General features: G+C 35.9%; 1 pseudogene; it reads left to right on the forward strand.

The window, feature by feature from the left end:
• The first annotated feature begins 1,095 nt into the window (after positions 1 to 1,095).
• LOC114512964 lies at positions 1,096 to 2,708 on the forward strand (annotated as a pseudogene).
• Positions 2,709 to 16,184: the final 13,476 nt, after the last annotated feature.

A 16,184-nucleotide genomic window follows, 5' to 3' on the forward strand; every position in this document is an offset into this window, starting at 1 on the left:
CTTTTCCCTCACATAATGCAAGTGTGTTAATATCAACATCTCATATCTCAAAAGTTTTTATATTCTCTTTTGCTCTCATACTGATAACTCTTCTGTAAGGTGGTCTTATAATTATATAAGGGTAAGTATATAGCAAAATGCTCACCTTTTGATGTGGATTGACTTAAACTACTCTTTCATCTATTTTTAGTTTATTCTCAGTTTTGAACCACTCTAAAGCATTGTGTGTATGCCTTTAACTTAAAACAAGATACTATATTTAATGAACTGCCAGAGATGTATCTCAGATGCTTTCATTTAATTATCATTTTTAAATGACTTCATTTCATATAATTTTAATAAATTATCTTCTCTTTATCTGTAACGAAGGTACAAGATGGCAAAGATAACACTTGTTACTTTGGTTTTTTTTGCTCTTTTAAAATTTAGGGGGGGTTCTTTTGATCATTTGGCCTTACAATTTCAAGCTTAGCACATATATAAAAGAAGAAAAAATTACTTTAAAATTGCATTAAAATGGGAAATAATGTTTTGAAAATGGTTGTAAACCACTCTTAACAAGGCAGTATGTCTCCAGAGTAAAAAGATAATTAAAACACCTACAAACTTTCTTGCATCTTCAAATCTGGGTCAACCCTTTTCCATGCTAGTGTACATAATTACAGACACTTTCGTGTTCAATCTTGTGTCAAGAGTGTTTCCTAAATCTAATTGTGCTATTTAGAAATTATGCAAGCACATGCGTTAGAGATTTTCATCTTTAAGAAACTCTTCCCAATTTACAAAATAAGGTGGTGAGCCAAAACTGAACAAAAAATGACTGAAGGAGAAACCTGAAAGTTGAGGAGAAAGCAGTAAAAAAAGAGTCCAAACAGAAGAAAGTCAGCAAGAAACAACTAAGCCAGGCCAATGCGCTGCCACCCACCACACCACTGACAGTGATGTGGGTGCCAGGGTGGAGAGCCTGGACCCAAACCAGTACTGCAAGATCCTCCGCCAAGCAGTGTACCAACAATGGGGAGGACCCATGCATACCCACACAAGTTCCATGTAGAATTGTCGCTCACTCACTTTATCTAAGAATACTCACTTGTAGCCTGAGGACCACCTGAGTGACATTAGCTTAAAGGTGGCAGGTAGGATCTATGCCAAAAGAGCTTCTGGAGGATAGCTCATTTTCCATGACCTTAGAGGAGAGGGAGTCAAGTTGCAAGTCATGACCAATTCCAGGAATTATACATCAGAATAATAGTTAATTTGTATCAATAATAAACTGTGTCAAGAAGACATAACTGGAGTTCGGTGTGAATCCTGGGAAAATCAAGAAGGGTGAGCTGAGTGTCATTCTGCTGTCTCCTTGCTTACGTATGTTACTTTATCTTCACTTTGACCTCAAAGACAAGGAGACACCATATCATCAAGAGATACTTGGCCTTGATCCTGAATGACTTTGTGAGGCAGAAGTTTATCATCCACTCTAAGATCATCAGATATATAACAAGTTTCTGGGATGAGTTGGAATTCCTAGAGATTGAAATTTCCATGATGAACATCATCCCAGGGGGAGCTGTGGCCAAGCCTTTCACCACCTCCCACAATGAGCTGGACATAAATCCACACATGAGAATTGCCCCAGAAATCTACCACAAGATGACGGTGGATGGTGGCACTGACTGGGTTTAAGAAATTGGATGCCAGTTCTGAAATGAAGGAATTGATTTGACTCTCAATCCTGAGTTCACCACCTGTGAGTTCTACATGGCCTATGCAGACTATCATGATCTTATGGAAATCAAGGAGAAGATGATTTCAGGATTGGGAAGTATAATACAGGCAGTTACAAGGTCACTTACAATCCAGATGGTCCAGATGGCCAAGCCCATGACATTAACTTTGCTTGACTCCTCCAGAAAAATCAGCTTGAGAAAGCTTTGGGGGTGAAGCTTCCAGAAACTAACCTCTTAGAAACTGAAGAAACTAACAAAATTCTTTTTTTTAAGATTTTATTTATTTTCAGAGAGGGAAGGGAGGGAGAAAGAGACAGAAAGAGAAACATCAATGTGTAGTTGCTGGGGGCCGTGGCCTGCAACCCAGGCATGTGCCCTGACTGGGAATCGAACCCAGGACACTTTGATTCGCAGCTCACGCTCAATCCACTGAGCTACGCCAGCCAGGGCTTAGAAACCAACAAAATTCTTGATGAGATCTGTGTGGTAAAAGCTTTTGAATGCCCTCCACTGAAGACCACAGCCAGGCTCCTGCATAAGATTGTTGTGGGGAGTTACTGAAGTGACATGCATTAATCCTACGTTCTTCTATGTTCACCTGAAAATAATGAACCCTTTGACAAAATAGCACTGCTCTACAAAGGGTCCGACTGAGCACCTTGAGCTTTTTGGTATGAAGAAGGAAATAGGCAATGCCTATACAGAGCTGAATGACCCCATGAGACAGCAGCAACTTTTTAAAGAACAGGCCAGGATCAAGGCCACTGGAGAAGACAAGGCCATGTTCATGGATGAAAACTTCTGCACCACCCTGGAATACGGGCTGCCCCCACTGCTGGCTGGGGCAGGGGCATGGGCATCTTCTCACAGACTCCAATAATATCTAGGAAGTATGTCTGTTTCCTGTCATGAAACCTGAAGATAAGAAGAAAATATATAACTGCTGAGTCACTGGAAAACACAATTGGCACTTCCATCTAGAAAATAATAATTGCAAGTCACATAACTCAGGTATCTTTGCACTCTGCAAAAGATCAAGGGCTGCAAGGGAAATCTTACATGTTGATATTCATTTGACTATTGCAGTTCAGTCACCAGAGAGAGAAAAGCCATTAAGAATTGCTCTTTTACTCCTTGTTACCAAATAAACCATTTATGTCTGGCTTAAAAAAAAAAAACACAACCTTTCATTTACTGACGAGAGAGAGAGAAACATCAATTAGTTGTGCCACTTATTTATGCATTCATTAGTTGATTCTCATATGTGCCCTGACTGGGGATTGAACCCACAACCTCAGGATATTAGGACAATGATCTAACCAACTAACCTACCCAATCAGGACCTTAAACTGTCTGTCTCTTTAAAAAAAAAAAGAATTATAGTAGAGGTCAGCCTGGACTGAACAGAAAAGACAGAAAAGGAGAGGGTTCATTTTTTTCAAGCATCCTCTAGATATTTGCCTTCAAGTACTTCCTCTTAGAGGAAAGTGTGACTTTACTGCAGCACAAACAGCATCACTGGAGAGATGGCAGAAGACCAGTTTTCTGCTGCAGGGTATTATGTGGCAGCAAGGAGCAAAGGCTGGTTTGGCAGACGTGGACTGACAAAGTAATATTCCTCAGTGCCCAGCAAGGAAGCCTATTGAGTGTCCTTTCTGTGTTAGGCCAACCCCTGAGCTACTTGGAGGATCAAGGGGAGATGCTAGCTCCCCACATGTGCTACTGGCTTTTCTTCCAGAAGCGAGTGTGGTATTCAAGTTTGGTCTAATCAGATGTGGACAATAAGTTGCGAGAGTCTTTGTACCCCATGTGAGGAGCTTATATAAATAACCAATTGATTGAAACTCCTTGTTGAAGGAGGTCACTGAGAGTACGTGACCATTGATTGATTAGCAAGCTGGACCCAGGCAACTGGAAGTTCTTCACCCCTTTTCCTGTCCTTGGAATGTACTTGTATGTTCCATTGACCGCTCCCACAGTAGGAACTGTTTTCAAAGATGCAATCTCGAAAGAGTAAGGTGAGATCATCTGGATAGTACATGTGACTAAACCCAGTAAAGGCCTCTATATAAACTTCTAAGATTCTGGCCGGTGGGGGCAGAGATACTACTACTCCCTGTGTGGCTGCCCACAGGTAAGCTTCCTAAGCAAGATAAGATAAGCTTCCTAAGCAAGTTCCCTTGCTTATTAAAACTGCCATGCACCAATCTGGAGTGGACTGCTCCTTTCTTCCCTCTCTCCTTGCCCTCCACATGTAGGGACCAGTTTCACATTTCACCCTGGAAGCTCCTGAGGTTTTGTACAAGCACAGCTACAGTAGGGCAAGGCCAGAGATCCCATTCTTGTTCATATATACTTTAAGCAATTTTCCTCTTTGCCTTTGTTATCATTTACATGTCATACTAATAAATTTGCATTGGGTGAAGAGAGCATTTCTTAAATAAGGGAATGATCTCTAATCATCATTATGAATTTGTGCAGTAATTAGCTTGGAAGTCACACAGAAGAACCTTGACTTCTCTTAATGAGGACATGAATACCTACTATGTCCGTGCTGTCAGGTGTCAGCAAATGATTATCTTCCCCTGCTGAGGAACAGTAATACCTTTTTGAAGGACTATTATTATCTTATCAAAAGTCAAAGACACATGAATGAATCAATGAAATATTAAATGCATTATTATATAACTTGTTAAACTTGATAATCCTTGCTAAAAGATAAGTATTTGGTGATCTGCTAGTTAATAAGCATTGTCAGATTTAGATGAAAAGCATGTATAAGATTTTTGGAACAATTTGCATTTGAATTAAAATGTGTGCACTTTAACAGCTGGAAAAATGGACAGAAGTCATTTTCCTGTAGGGGTAAAAAAAAATAGAAAATTGCTTACCAAGAAGATATCAGCATGAACAGATGATAGTTAAAGATCAAGCACACTGATTATAAGTGCTATTTTAGAAGTCTTACTTCCCCACAGTTCCTGTAGCATTAGCAGTATTCAGGCTTTTTCATAAACCATACATATGTGGCTACAAGAAGTCAAAGGTAATTTGATGTCTTGCTGTTTCCTATTCAAACTTGAAATGAATGGGGATATGGAAATGTTATAGCAGTAAAGACAGTTTGCTGATTCTGTTATGCCTACCTTGGTCAGTGTGAGTCTTGATATTTAATACTTTCAGCTTATTTTAAGATATATAGAAAGTTCACTAAAAGAAAGGGCACAAAGGCATAAATCTTTGTTATAAGTAATAGTAGAGATGACATTTGGACTCCACAGTTCACTCTTCTAAAGGATCATGTGGCTCCACCTTAGTTTCTCCATACATACATTTTGTTTTGTATTGTTTTGTGTTTTTTGCTTTTTTATAAAAGTTTTCTTTTTTTTCTAAATATTTTTTTAATTTGTTGATTTGAGAGAGAGAGAGATAGAGAAAAGCATCTATTTGTTGTTCCATTTATTTATACATTCATTGGTTGATTCTTATATGTGCCCTGACCAGGGATCAAACCCACAACTTTGGCTTATTGGGATGACACTCTAACCAACTGAGCTACCTGGCCACAACCTGTTTTTTCGTTTTTTGTTTTGTTGTTTTTTTTTTTTTTGAACCAGTGTGGATTTAAGAAATTTGGAAAAGGTTCCAATTGGGTGGCCCCAGTTGAAGTTGGGATAGAACCTGTTGCCCAGGACTGGGCAGGTGAAATAAAAACGGTGTATCTGGAGCCAGGACCTCAGAGCTGCAGGATAATGTTGGGGCCTGTGCAGTTTAGCTCTGTGTTAGGAACTTCATACACCATCCTCAATCATCATAGCATGGATTGTCAGAGACAAACACCAACAAATCATTTAATAACAAATCTGTCACTTTCCCAAAGGCCCCACTGCAGTCAGCCAGATGTTGAACCTTGCCTTCTATGTTGTGGGCTTCTCCCCACTCTTCAGTCACAAAGATGCACCACCTACCTATTTCCACCACCTCTGCCACCCACCACCTACTTGACTAATAGACTTGAACACTTATAGCCAGCCAGCCCTAAAGATAGGGAAAGAAACCTCGATGTCTTTGGATTTCACTTTATAATATTTATTTTAAAATAAAAAATAATGTTACTTTATAATGTTTACCAGATACATAATAATGTTATCACAGCAGTGATATATAAGGCAGAAGTCAATCTGTAATACATAATCAGCAACATGATATGGGGATTGTGGTGACTGTGACATGATTTGTTATATACAGTACAGGATGAAAAAGGACCAGGGCATGATTATGACTTGCAACTCCTCTTCTGCACCTAGAAAAATTATGCTTCTGAGCTGCCATTTTTAATTAAGTTTGGCACCAATCAAATTGGAAGCACATGAATTACACATTACCATTTCTGAGCAACAGGTGAGTATTCAGTGTCCAGTTCACTCAAATGAATTGTCTAATTCTTTGTCCCTTTCTACTAATATCTCCAATCTCTTAATTTGTGTTTGCATCTGCTAAAGAAAAAAAAATAGGAGAGGGTGAAACTCAGGTTGCATTTGTATTTATGATCCCCAGAATAAAGTGATCTTTCCCATGTTCTCACTTTTTTCTCTTTCTAGATTTAATTATGTCCTTTTTTTTAACTATGGGATTCTCCCTACTTTAGATATATAGTAAATAACAACTTCTCAATTTTTCCAACACTTCTTCCAGAAGAGGCTGGTATATTTATAATAAGGTATGGGACCAACAGAGGCAGAAGTATCAATTTTTAGCTGAGTGTTGAGTCCTGTTCAATAAACTGCCTCGCTCAGCCACGGTCACTGTGTAATACACAGTTACCTCACCGCTGGTCTAGGAAAGCACTATGCTTATGTCTGTGGATGCTGGAAATCTGAAACTGATCCTTGGCCAAGATAAGAATGAGGATAAACTATATTAGTTACTGATTTGGAATATGATGTTAAAAGTACTAACTTCCCTGGATGCACTTGATGCAAGCTTATCTACATTGTTCAGAAATGTTTATTTATTATTTTTAAATTTATTTATTTTTGATTGTTGTTCAAATACAGTTGTGTCTATCCCCCCCCCACCAACACCCTACCTTTTCCTGACTCTCACCTTCAATCCACCCCCTTTGGCTTTGTCCATTTGTCCTTTACACATGTTCCTTGACTTCCTGTCCCCTGTTCCCCCCCTTAATCCCCATACCTCCTCCCTTCTGGTTACTGTCAGATTGTTCTTAATTTCATTGTCTCTGGTTACATTTTGCTTGCTTGCTTGTTTTGTTGATTTAGTTCCACTTCTCAGTGAGGTCATATGGTGCTTGTCTTTCACTGCCTAGCTTATTTCACTTAGCATAATGCTCTCCAGTTCCATCCATGCTGTCACAAAGAGTAGGAGCTCCTTTCTTCTGCTGTGTAATATTTCATTGTGTAGATGTGCCACAGTTTTTTGATACACTCATTTACTGATGAGCACTTAGTTTGCTTCCAGCACTTGGCTATTATAAATCATGCTGCTATGAACATTGAGGTGCATAGGTTATTTTGAACTGGTGTTTTAGGACTCTAAGGGTATAATCCCAGCAGTGGAATTGCTGGTAAAAAGGCAGTTCCATTTTTAATTTTCTGAGAAAATTCCATATTGTTTTCCACAGTGGCTGCACCAGTCTGCATTCTCACCAACAGTGCACTAGGGTTCCATTTTCTCCACAACCTTGCCGATACTTGTTTGTTGATTTGTTTATGATAGCCATTCTGACCAATGTGAAGTGATATTTCATTGTGCTCTTAATTTGCATCTCTCTGATGGCTAGTGATGCTGAGCACCCTTTCACATGTCTACATTAATGTTTTAAACCTGCTTTAACTTATTACACATCCTGGCTTTACTTACATGAATTCTTGATTATGAAAGACCCCATTCTAAACTTTTGACTGAGCTCCCTTGATATAAAGATGCTTTGTTCATATCCCCGTGCTGCCCAGTCTGGGAACTAAGTGCATTCCATGTGCCTGAGAAAGGATCTTGGCAGCCGGAAACACTTGATGATCGATCGCCTGTCTTTTCTGTCTCCTCTTGTACTGTATCCTTTACTTTAAATAAGGACTAATGTGCATCTTTCTTGCACATTAGTCTTGGGGATCTGTGCATCATTCAATTACCAGATCCTGTGTAATCAGTGCAAGCACACCCTTTACAGGGTTCTTTTAAGAACAGAAAAGGAGCCATAGAACTACTTTTCTAATGACTCACCTTTGAAATAGTCACTTGTGTATAAACACTAGCATCCAAAGATTTAATTTCTAAGAAAATGGTGATACTGTTTAGAGACTATATTTACCTCTCACTTTTTTTTTCACTATTTGCAGTGTGACAACTGTATCATAATTTTTTAAATTAAACACACAGTATATGAATGACTTAGAATATAGATTGAAACACAGTGTGTCGAAACATATATATATATATGTTTTATTTACAATTTTTAAAACTATATATTTACAGGTTTTTAAAATCTTAGTCACTAATTGTTGATTATCTGCTTCAGTTTCCTCATCTGTAAAACGTAGATAGTAATAGTACTAAATTAAATCAGTTTGTGCATGTCTCATAGTGAGTGGTCAGCTAGCATTAGCTATTATTATTATTATTGATTCTATAATGTTTATGTAAGACATGAAATGGACAAAAATAACAGTGAAAAGGAATTGGAACTATTTTCCATAATTTGGAGATTTTTCACATTAAGAGTAAGGTTTAGAACAGCATAAATCATACTTTTAAATGTTTGTATAATGATTTTAAGTCTATCATAGGAATAATAGTAGCACAAAAGTAAGCATGTGGATATTATTCTTTAATTGTGAATATCTTTGTTCCTAAATCATATGGAGTTCTTTTTGAAAAAGAATGTGTGAATATAAAGTATTACATAAGGGTTAGTGTTACTATTTATTTCAGTCTAGTTACTGGTTTTAGTGCAAAATGATGCTCTTGCAAAAACTAGTTATTGTCTACAGCACATCATTTGAGCAGAAAAGCAATTTTCAACAGGTGTGCCAGAGAATTTTTTAAAGTGCTGCAGAATTTTGAAAACATGCAATCCCTGATTATTTAGTCAGGAGCACTGACCTCTTTTCCCTTAGATTGTCAAATAAAAAAAAAAATGACAACAGCCAACACAACAATAGCTGTCTGGTGTGAATATATTTATTTTGTCAGATCAGCAAAAGAATAGATTTTGGGTGTGCCACAGTTTTAGTAATTAGCTTATGTGTGCCTGGAGAGGAAAATGTTGAAAATCGCTGGAGTAACATGAAGTGTGACTGGTACCGAAACTACTGCACTGTGGTCATCACTGAGACCGAACCGGTCCGTCATGATGTTTCGACTCTTACTAAATCAATCTCCAAGGTGCAGTTCACTCACAGTGTGAGTGTGAGGCTACTTACCTGGTCAAAGTACATCACTTTTGTCCTCCAGTTTTCATATTGGCTTCCTGTCAGGGTTTGCATTGATTTTAAAGTTTTATTGTTGAGTTTCAGGCACTTAATGGCCTGATACCTGCTTATATTAATGATTTGCTTATCCCCATGGGGCAAGAATAAATTTTGAGATATTCTTCTGCCAGAGGGATGTCAGTCTTAAATGTCACCTTGAGATTAAGAGTGCAAAGGCTTTTTGTCTTCTGTTCATGTTCTTTTTGCAATCAGTTAAGACATTAGAGAATAACACACCTTTTCTAAAGGTCAGTGGGGCATCATGAGGAAAAATAGCAAGACCTTTGATTTACCAAATTAATGTATGTTTCTACATTTTAAATAAGATTTGTAATAGACAGAATCTCCTAAAAATGTTACAATAAAATAGTGCATCATTGAAATGTGAAAATTATTAATACAATATTCTTATACTATTTTTAAACTTAGGAAATAAATGCTGTGTTACTGAGTGAAAGAATATTTTACTTGCTCTCATTTGTGACATTAACAATGGTTTCTTTCTTTCTTTCTTTCTTTCTTTCTTTCTTTCTTTCTTTCTTTCAAAAGTCAATCTCTCACCTAAAATAGGGTAAAGTTCATGAGTGCAAAATTGCTGGTAGTATATTTTCTAATCAATCGTAAATAGCCTTTTCAAATTTAGTGTTTGATTATGAAGACTGAGTTATGCTATGTGTTTATGTTTGATATATTTGGTTAATGATATATGATTAATTTCAATCAATTGCTTTCTTGTGAAGGAAACAACTTTTATGTGAGTGTAAAGTGTTAAAACATATTATAGAAAATTAACTGTTTATCACTGCACATGGTTTTTAAAAGGAGTATTAATTCATGAATAGGTAAGCCAATTTTTATGTCCCAGTATATTCTTTTTTTAATTTTTAATTTTTAACTTTTAATTTAATTTTATTTTTTAAATTGTGATTCAGGTATAGTTGTCTCCATTTTTCTGCTCCCACTTTTCCCCACCCCTCCCACCCTCAGTCCTACTCCCCTTTGGCTTTGTCCATGGATCCTTTATTCAGGGTCCTTGACGACTCTTCCCCTTCTTTCTTCCCTTATCCTCATCCCCTCTCCCCTCTGGTTGCTGTCAGTTTGTTCTTTATTTCAATGTCTCTGGTTATATTTTGCTTACTTGTTTGTTTTGTTGATTAGGTTCCATTTATAGGTGAGCTCATATGGTATTTGTCTTTCACCACCTGGCTTATTTCACTTAGCATAATGTTCTCCAGTTCTATCCATGCTGTCACAAAAGGTAGGAGCTCCTTCTTTCTTTCTGCTGCGTAGAATTCCACTGTGTAAATGTACCATAGTTTTTGATCCACTCGTTTACTGGCAGGCACTTAGGTTGCTTCTAGCACTTGGCCATTGTAAACTTTGCTGCTGTGAGCATTGGGGTGCATAGGTTATTTTGAATTGGTGTTTTAGGATTCTAAGGGTATAATCCCAGCAGTGGAATTGCAGGGTCAAATATCCTAGTATAATCTATAAAACAATCTCTTGTATCTATCCACCTATTATTTTGTTTTGTATCTCAGTTCACTGCCTTGTCTGCACTTGCTATATTGATATTTGATATTTCATAACTTGCTATACATCTAATCCTCTGTACATAAGATAAAGTACAAGAAAGTATCTTGAACACTGAGTGCTAAGTAAGTGTGACATATAACCATAATTTAACCATTATTATTTTGTGTGAAGGAAAGTTTTGCTTATGAAAATGACCTGTCTTAAGAAGGTATTCTTCCTACTCTGCCATCTCTCTTACATACAATCTGATTTTTCTATAGGTATGTAATGGTATTCCTTCTTATATATGGTAAAAAAAAAAAAAGAAACAAGACAAAAAAAAACACCTTTAATCTTCTATAATATGGTAAAAGTAAAAGAAATTATTCTTCCTGGACTTTTAGGTGAGGTTCTTTGCTAATAGCTCAAATCAAGATATGAAAAGTGAAAGACCAACTATTTATTAAAAGAGATTTTAAAACTGTATATAATAATAAGCCCCCAATATAAACTCTTTATTATTTGTGATTCAATTTCTATTTTTCATAACATGAATGACTTGATTTATAAAAGGCTAAGTTAGCCATTTTTTACACAATTCATGGTATAATTTTCTTATATTTGAAAATAAGTTCTATAGTATATGAGGAAAAATATGTTAAATATATCTGACACTTTGGAATTCATTATCACTGAAAAACTGATAATGAAGCCTCTTCATGACATACTATGGTACACATGTATCATGTTGTTGATGTTGAGTGATAACATTGACAGTTTTATTACTAAATCCCTAAGCAGAAGAAATACAGAAAATCAGATTTTTAATCAAGTTTTTTCTCGCTTTAAAATGCAAACCATGGGCTCAGCTCTAAAATTAATTTTTTCAAATATTGTTAACTATAATACTTTAATAATCAAAATATATGATAAATCTTAATGAATATATTTTGGCCATTGGTTTTCTGTAATTATTCAGTTTAGCAGCCTCAACAGTTTTATTTGATCTGTCCTTGGAAGTATCTTCTTTTTATATATTCTAAATTTCTTTTCATTGTGTTGCAATTGGATTCATTTGTCTATGGAGTGTGTAATCATATTTATTAGATTATTATTATTAGGTTGAGCCATGTAAAATTGCAGATATTTAATAGTTTTTGACCTACAGATACATTAGCTTGAGATTGAGAAAAAATATTAATTATGTACCAGAAGGACAAATAAAAAGAAAGCCTTTGATTCATGATGGATGACCAATCTTTAAAAAGTTATTTTTTCTTATATTAAAATCTTTAAAAAGTTATTTTTCTTATATTAATATAATGCTTTTCTTATAAAAGAATTATATAATACATAATAAAGAAAACTTTTATTTATAGAGAAATACACTAAAATACTATAGTATCAAATTAATTTATATTACATCATTATTTATTATACTACAAAATTTATTCTCCATAAATGTGCAGTATTCCTCTCTAAGATTCACATTTTGTCTAAAGACTTTTCACAACAGCTTACAATTGTGATTAATAGTTTTTAGAACACATAAAGGAATTTGAATCTCAGACTTTTTCCCATTGTATAGTATACTTTAAGTGCACTAGGAACAGATTTTTCCTGCAGTAGGAACAGATTTCATTGTTTCCCATCTTAATTTCTGACGTACCAATTCAGCTTACATGTTACCTGTTAATAAAATGTTGCATTTTAGGTCATACCATTAGTTTCCAAAACTCTTCAGTAGTAATTTCTTTCTTATGAAACTCAAGTGTCCTGGAAATTATGTAGATATATGGCTTCTTTGGGAAAATTCTTCAGGTTTCCATAACTGCACCTGATCAATTTTTAGGTCTCCCATAATTATCGACCAAATATAAGCAGTTCACTTTTTCTGAGGTATCATTGTAATGATCAGATTGAGTCTTATACATTTAAGTTTTAAGAGCCTTAAACCTACTTGGCTCTTAAATAAGAACTCCAAATGGAAACAGATAATATGTTTTTTGTAAAAATAAATGTATAACTTGTTTTTACTACAGATTTGTGTCAAATTGTACACTCATTTATTGCTATTTCTAAACCAAAGTCTACAACTCTGAGAACAGTGTCAGCCCAGAGAATAGTAAGGTCATACAAGAGTGGGAGGTGTTATTCTGTTAATTTCTTATATTGACTTTTATCTTGTTATCTCATATTTTGTCTTCACTGATACCTGTGCTAATTGAAAATAATGGTCATCTTTTGTTCTAACAATTATACCAAGGATTCTTCTCTCAATACTCTAAAGTCCAGTTATTAGTATTATAGGCTTAGTTCTTGACTCACATCTTCTCTGGAAGATCAGAAGAGGCAAATTCTCCTGAGGTCTTCAGTCATGTTCCTGCTCTCCTACTCTGTTCCTTCCCACAGCCTCACTTTCACACCCAGGTTTCTGCAGGCAGATTTTAATTTTAATTTTAGTTTTCTGTAAGTTTTACATCAGTTTGTCAACACTAGTGATAAAGCTCTGAATTGGCTACAGCTTTTTATAAGGCTTTAAAAAGTATATTTTATGCTAATAAAACAGAAACATTCTTAGGTTTAGTTTGTAGGAAATGTGAATGACTTCACTCTGCAGAATACTCAAAGATAAGTCCTTTCTGTGCCTCCCTATCTCATCTTGTCTCATCCTTCTGCTTCTCTTCCTCCTCCATTTTCTTTTCTACCCCCCCTTTTTTTCCCCATTCATCAATTGCCTTAGTCTTTTTGTTTGAGATTCTTTGACAAAAATTCCATAGACTGGATGGCTTAAACAACAATTTATTTCTTGCAGTTTCTGTAGGCTGGGAAGTCTAAGACAAAAAGTCAACAGATTAGTGTCTAGTGAGAGTCCATGTCTTGGATCATAGATCTTCTCACTACGACCTCACATGGTGGAATGGGAAAGAGAGCTCTATGGGACTCTTTTATAAGAGCACTAATCCCCTTCATGAGAGATCCACCCTCATGACTTAATCACTTTCTGAAAGCCTCACCTCATAACACCATCATACTGAGAATTATAATTTTAACATGAATTTTGAAGGAAATATAAACAGTCAGTTTGTTACACCAATTAAATTCCATTTCAAGTCACCAAATTTTATTCAGCTCCAAGCACCAGTCTCAAACTAGACATACAATGTTTGCAAGAATTTGGTCCTAGGACTTATTGAGTGTAATGTGCTATCATACTAGCATACCATACTACAATACTGAGAGTTGAAAACTGACTGAAGAGAACAGGAGAAAGTAACTAAGTCAATATGAAGAATTGGGAGTAATGAAAGAGGTACATTTCAGGTGAACTTCAAAAATAAGTCATATTTTACACCATGGAGTGGAGGAAGCAGGGAAGTGATTTTTAGGAATGGGGATGCCAGATGTACAAAGACACAGAAGCATGAAAAATCATGACCTATTAAGGGAACAAAAGGCACCATGTTGGAGAGACAGAGGAAGAATAAATCTAAGACTGGAGGTAGTCCATCTTGAGTCATATGTGTGTTGTTTAATCTCTGTCTAGAGGTGTTTTGGGTTTTCTGACTGATCATGAATCTCATTATCATTATGCCAATGGGATGTGTAGCTTATCTTGATATGTAAATATAACCAAAATCAGAATATTGCTGTGTTTGGCCACTTTGGGAGCTAATGACTGAATTACTACTTGTAACTCTATTTATGGGGTATAACTCTTAGATATTACTTAAATGTCCCAAGTTATGGAAATGGTGAAGTTAATTATGGTATATCTGTAAAACAAATTGTGGAATAATTTAAAAATGACTGAAAGATAATAATTAAAAAATAATGAAATTGAAAAATGATAATAGCATGTTGGATCTCTCACTCACTTAACCTGTAAACAGATCATACACATGCACACACTGAAATCAAGCCTCTATTGAAATCCTGACTTTGCCATTTACTAACAGTGATACAGACAACCCCATTACAAAAGAATTCTGCCTGGTGGCTCTTACATTCTAGCAGTAAACAATGAATAATGAGCTAGCATATATATAACATACCATATGTTACAGTCTTTATGAAAAAAATAGAACTGGATAAGAGAAATAGGGGGTAAGAAAGGTTAAAGTACATGGTAAGCACTTTGTTACAGAGGTTTTAGAGAAGAAATTGTAATTATGTCACTTAAGCAATGTCTAAATAAAGTAAAAAAGTTAATTAGGTATTTGGAAATGGTGTTGGAAACAAATAGACAGATATGGGGAAAAAATTAAACTAGAGCAAATGGATTAAAGACTTAAATGTTACACTCAAAACCATAAAAATCCTGAAAGAAACATAGACAGTAAAATCTCATACATCTCTCATAGGACTATTTTTTTCTGACATATCTCCTCAGGCAAGGGAAACAAAAGAAAATATAAACAAGTGTGACTACATCAACTAAAAAGTTTTTGCATGACAAAGGAAACCATCAACAAAATGAAAAAACAACCATTGAACTGGAAAGCATATTTGCTAAAGAGACATCTGATAAGGGGTTATTATGCAAAATTTTTAATCAGCTTATATAACTCAATACCAAAAAAACAAGCAATCTGCCTAATCAACAAAACAAACAAGCAAACAAAATATAACCAGAGACACTGAAATTAAGAACAACCTAACAGTAACCAGATAGGAGGTGGGAGGTGATAATGGGGGGAAAGAGGGGGAGGGTTTTCAGGAACAACTATAAAGGACACATGAACAAAACCAAGGAGGGGGTGGAATCAAGGGAGGGACGGAGGGATGGTTGGGATTGGGGGAAGTGTTGGGGGTAAATGCAAACAACTGTATTTGAACAACAATAAAAAATTTTTTTTAAATGACAAAGAACCTAAATAGATACTGTTCTAAAGAGGACATACTAATGGCCGATAGACATACGAAGAAAAACTCAACATCAATTCACCCTGGCTGGCATAGCTCAGTGGATTGAGCGCGGGCTGGGAACCAAAGTGTCCCAGGTTCGATTCCCAGCCAGGGTACATTCCTGGGTTGCAGGCCAGAACCCCCAGCAACCGCACATTGATCTCTCTCTCTCTCTCTCTCTCTCTCTCTCCCCCTCCCTTCCCTCTCTAAAAATAAATAAATAAAATCTTTAAAAAAAAAAAAAAAAGAATAATTCACATAGGTAATTTATCATCTCCATTTAAAAAAAAAAACTCAACATCACTAATCATAAGAGAAATGTAAATTAAAGCGACAATGAGATATCACCTCACACCTGTTAGAATGGCTGTCATCAATAAATCAACAAATGAAAAGTGTTGGTGAGGACATGGAGAATGGGGAACACTTTTGCTCTGTTGGTGGGAATGCAGACTGGTACAGCCACTGTGGAAAGTAGTATGGAATTACCTCAAAATATTAAACATGGAACTGCCTTATGACCCAGTGATTACATTTTTGGGAA

This window comes from Phyllostomus discolor, chromosome 2 (genome assembly GCF_004126475.2).
Source record: "Phyllostomus discolor isolate MPI-MPIP mPhyDis1 chromosome 2, mPhyDis1.pri.v3, whole genome shotgun sequence".
Lineage (NCBI taxonomy): Eukaryota > Metazoa > Chordata > Mammalia > Chiroptera > Phyllostomidae > Phyllostomus > Phyllostomus discolor.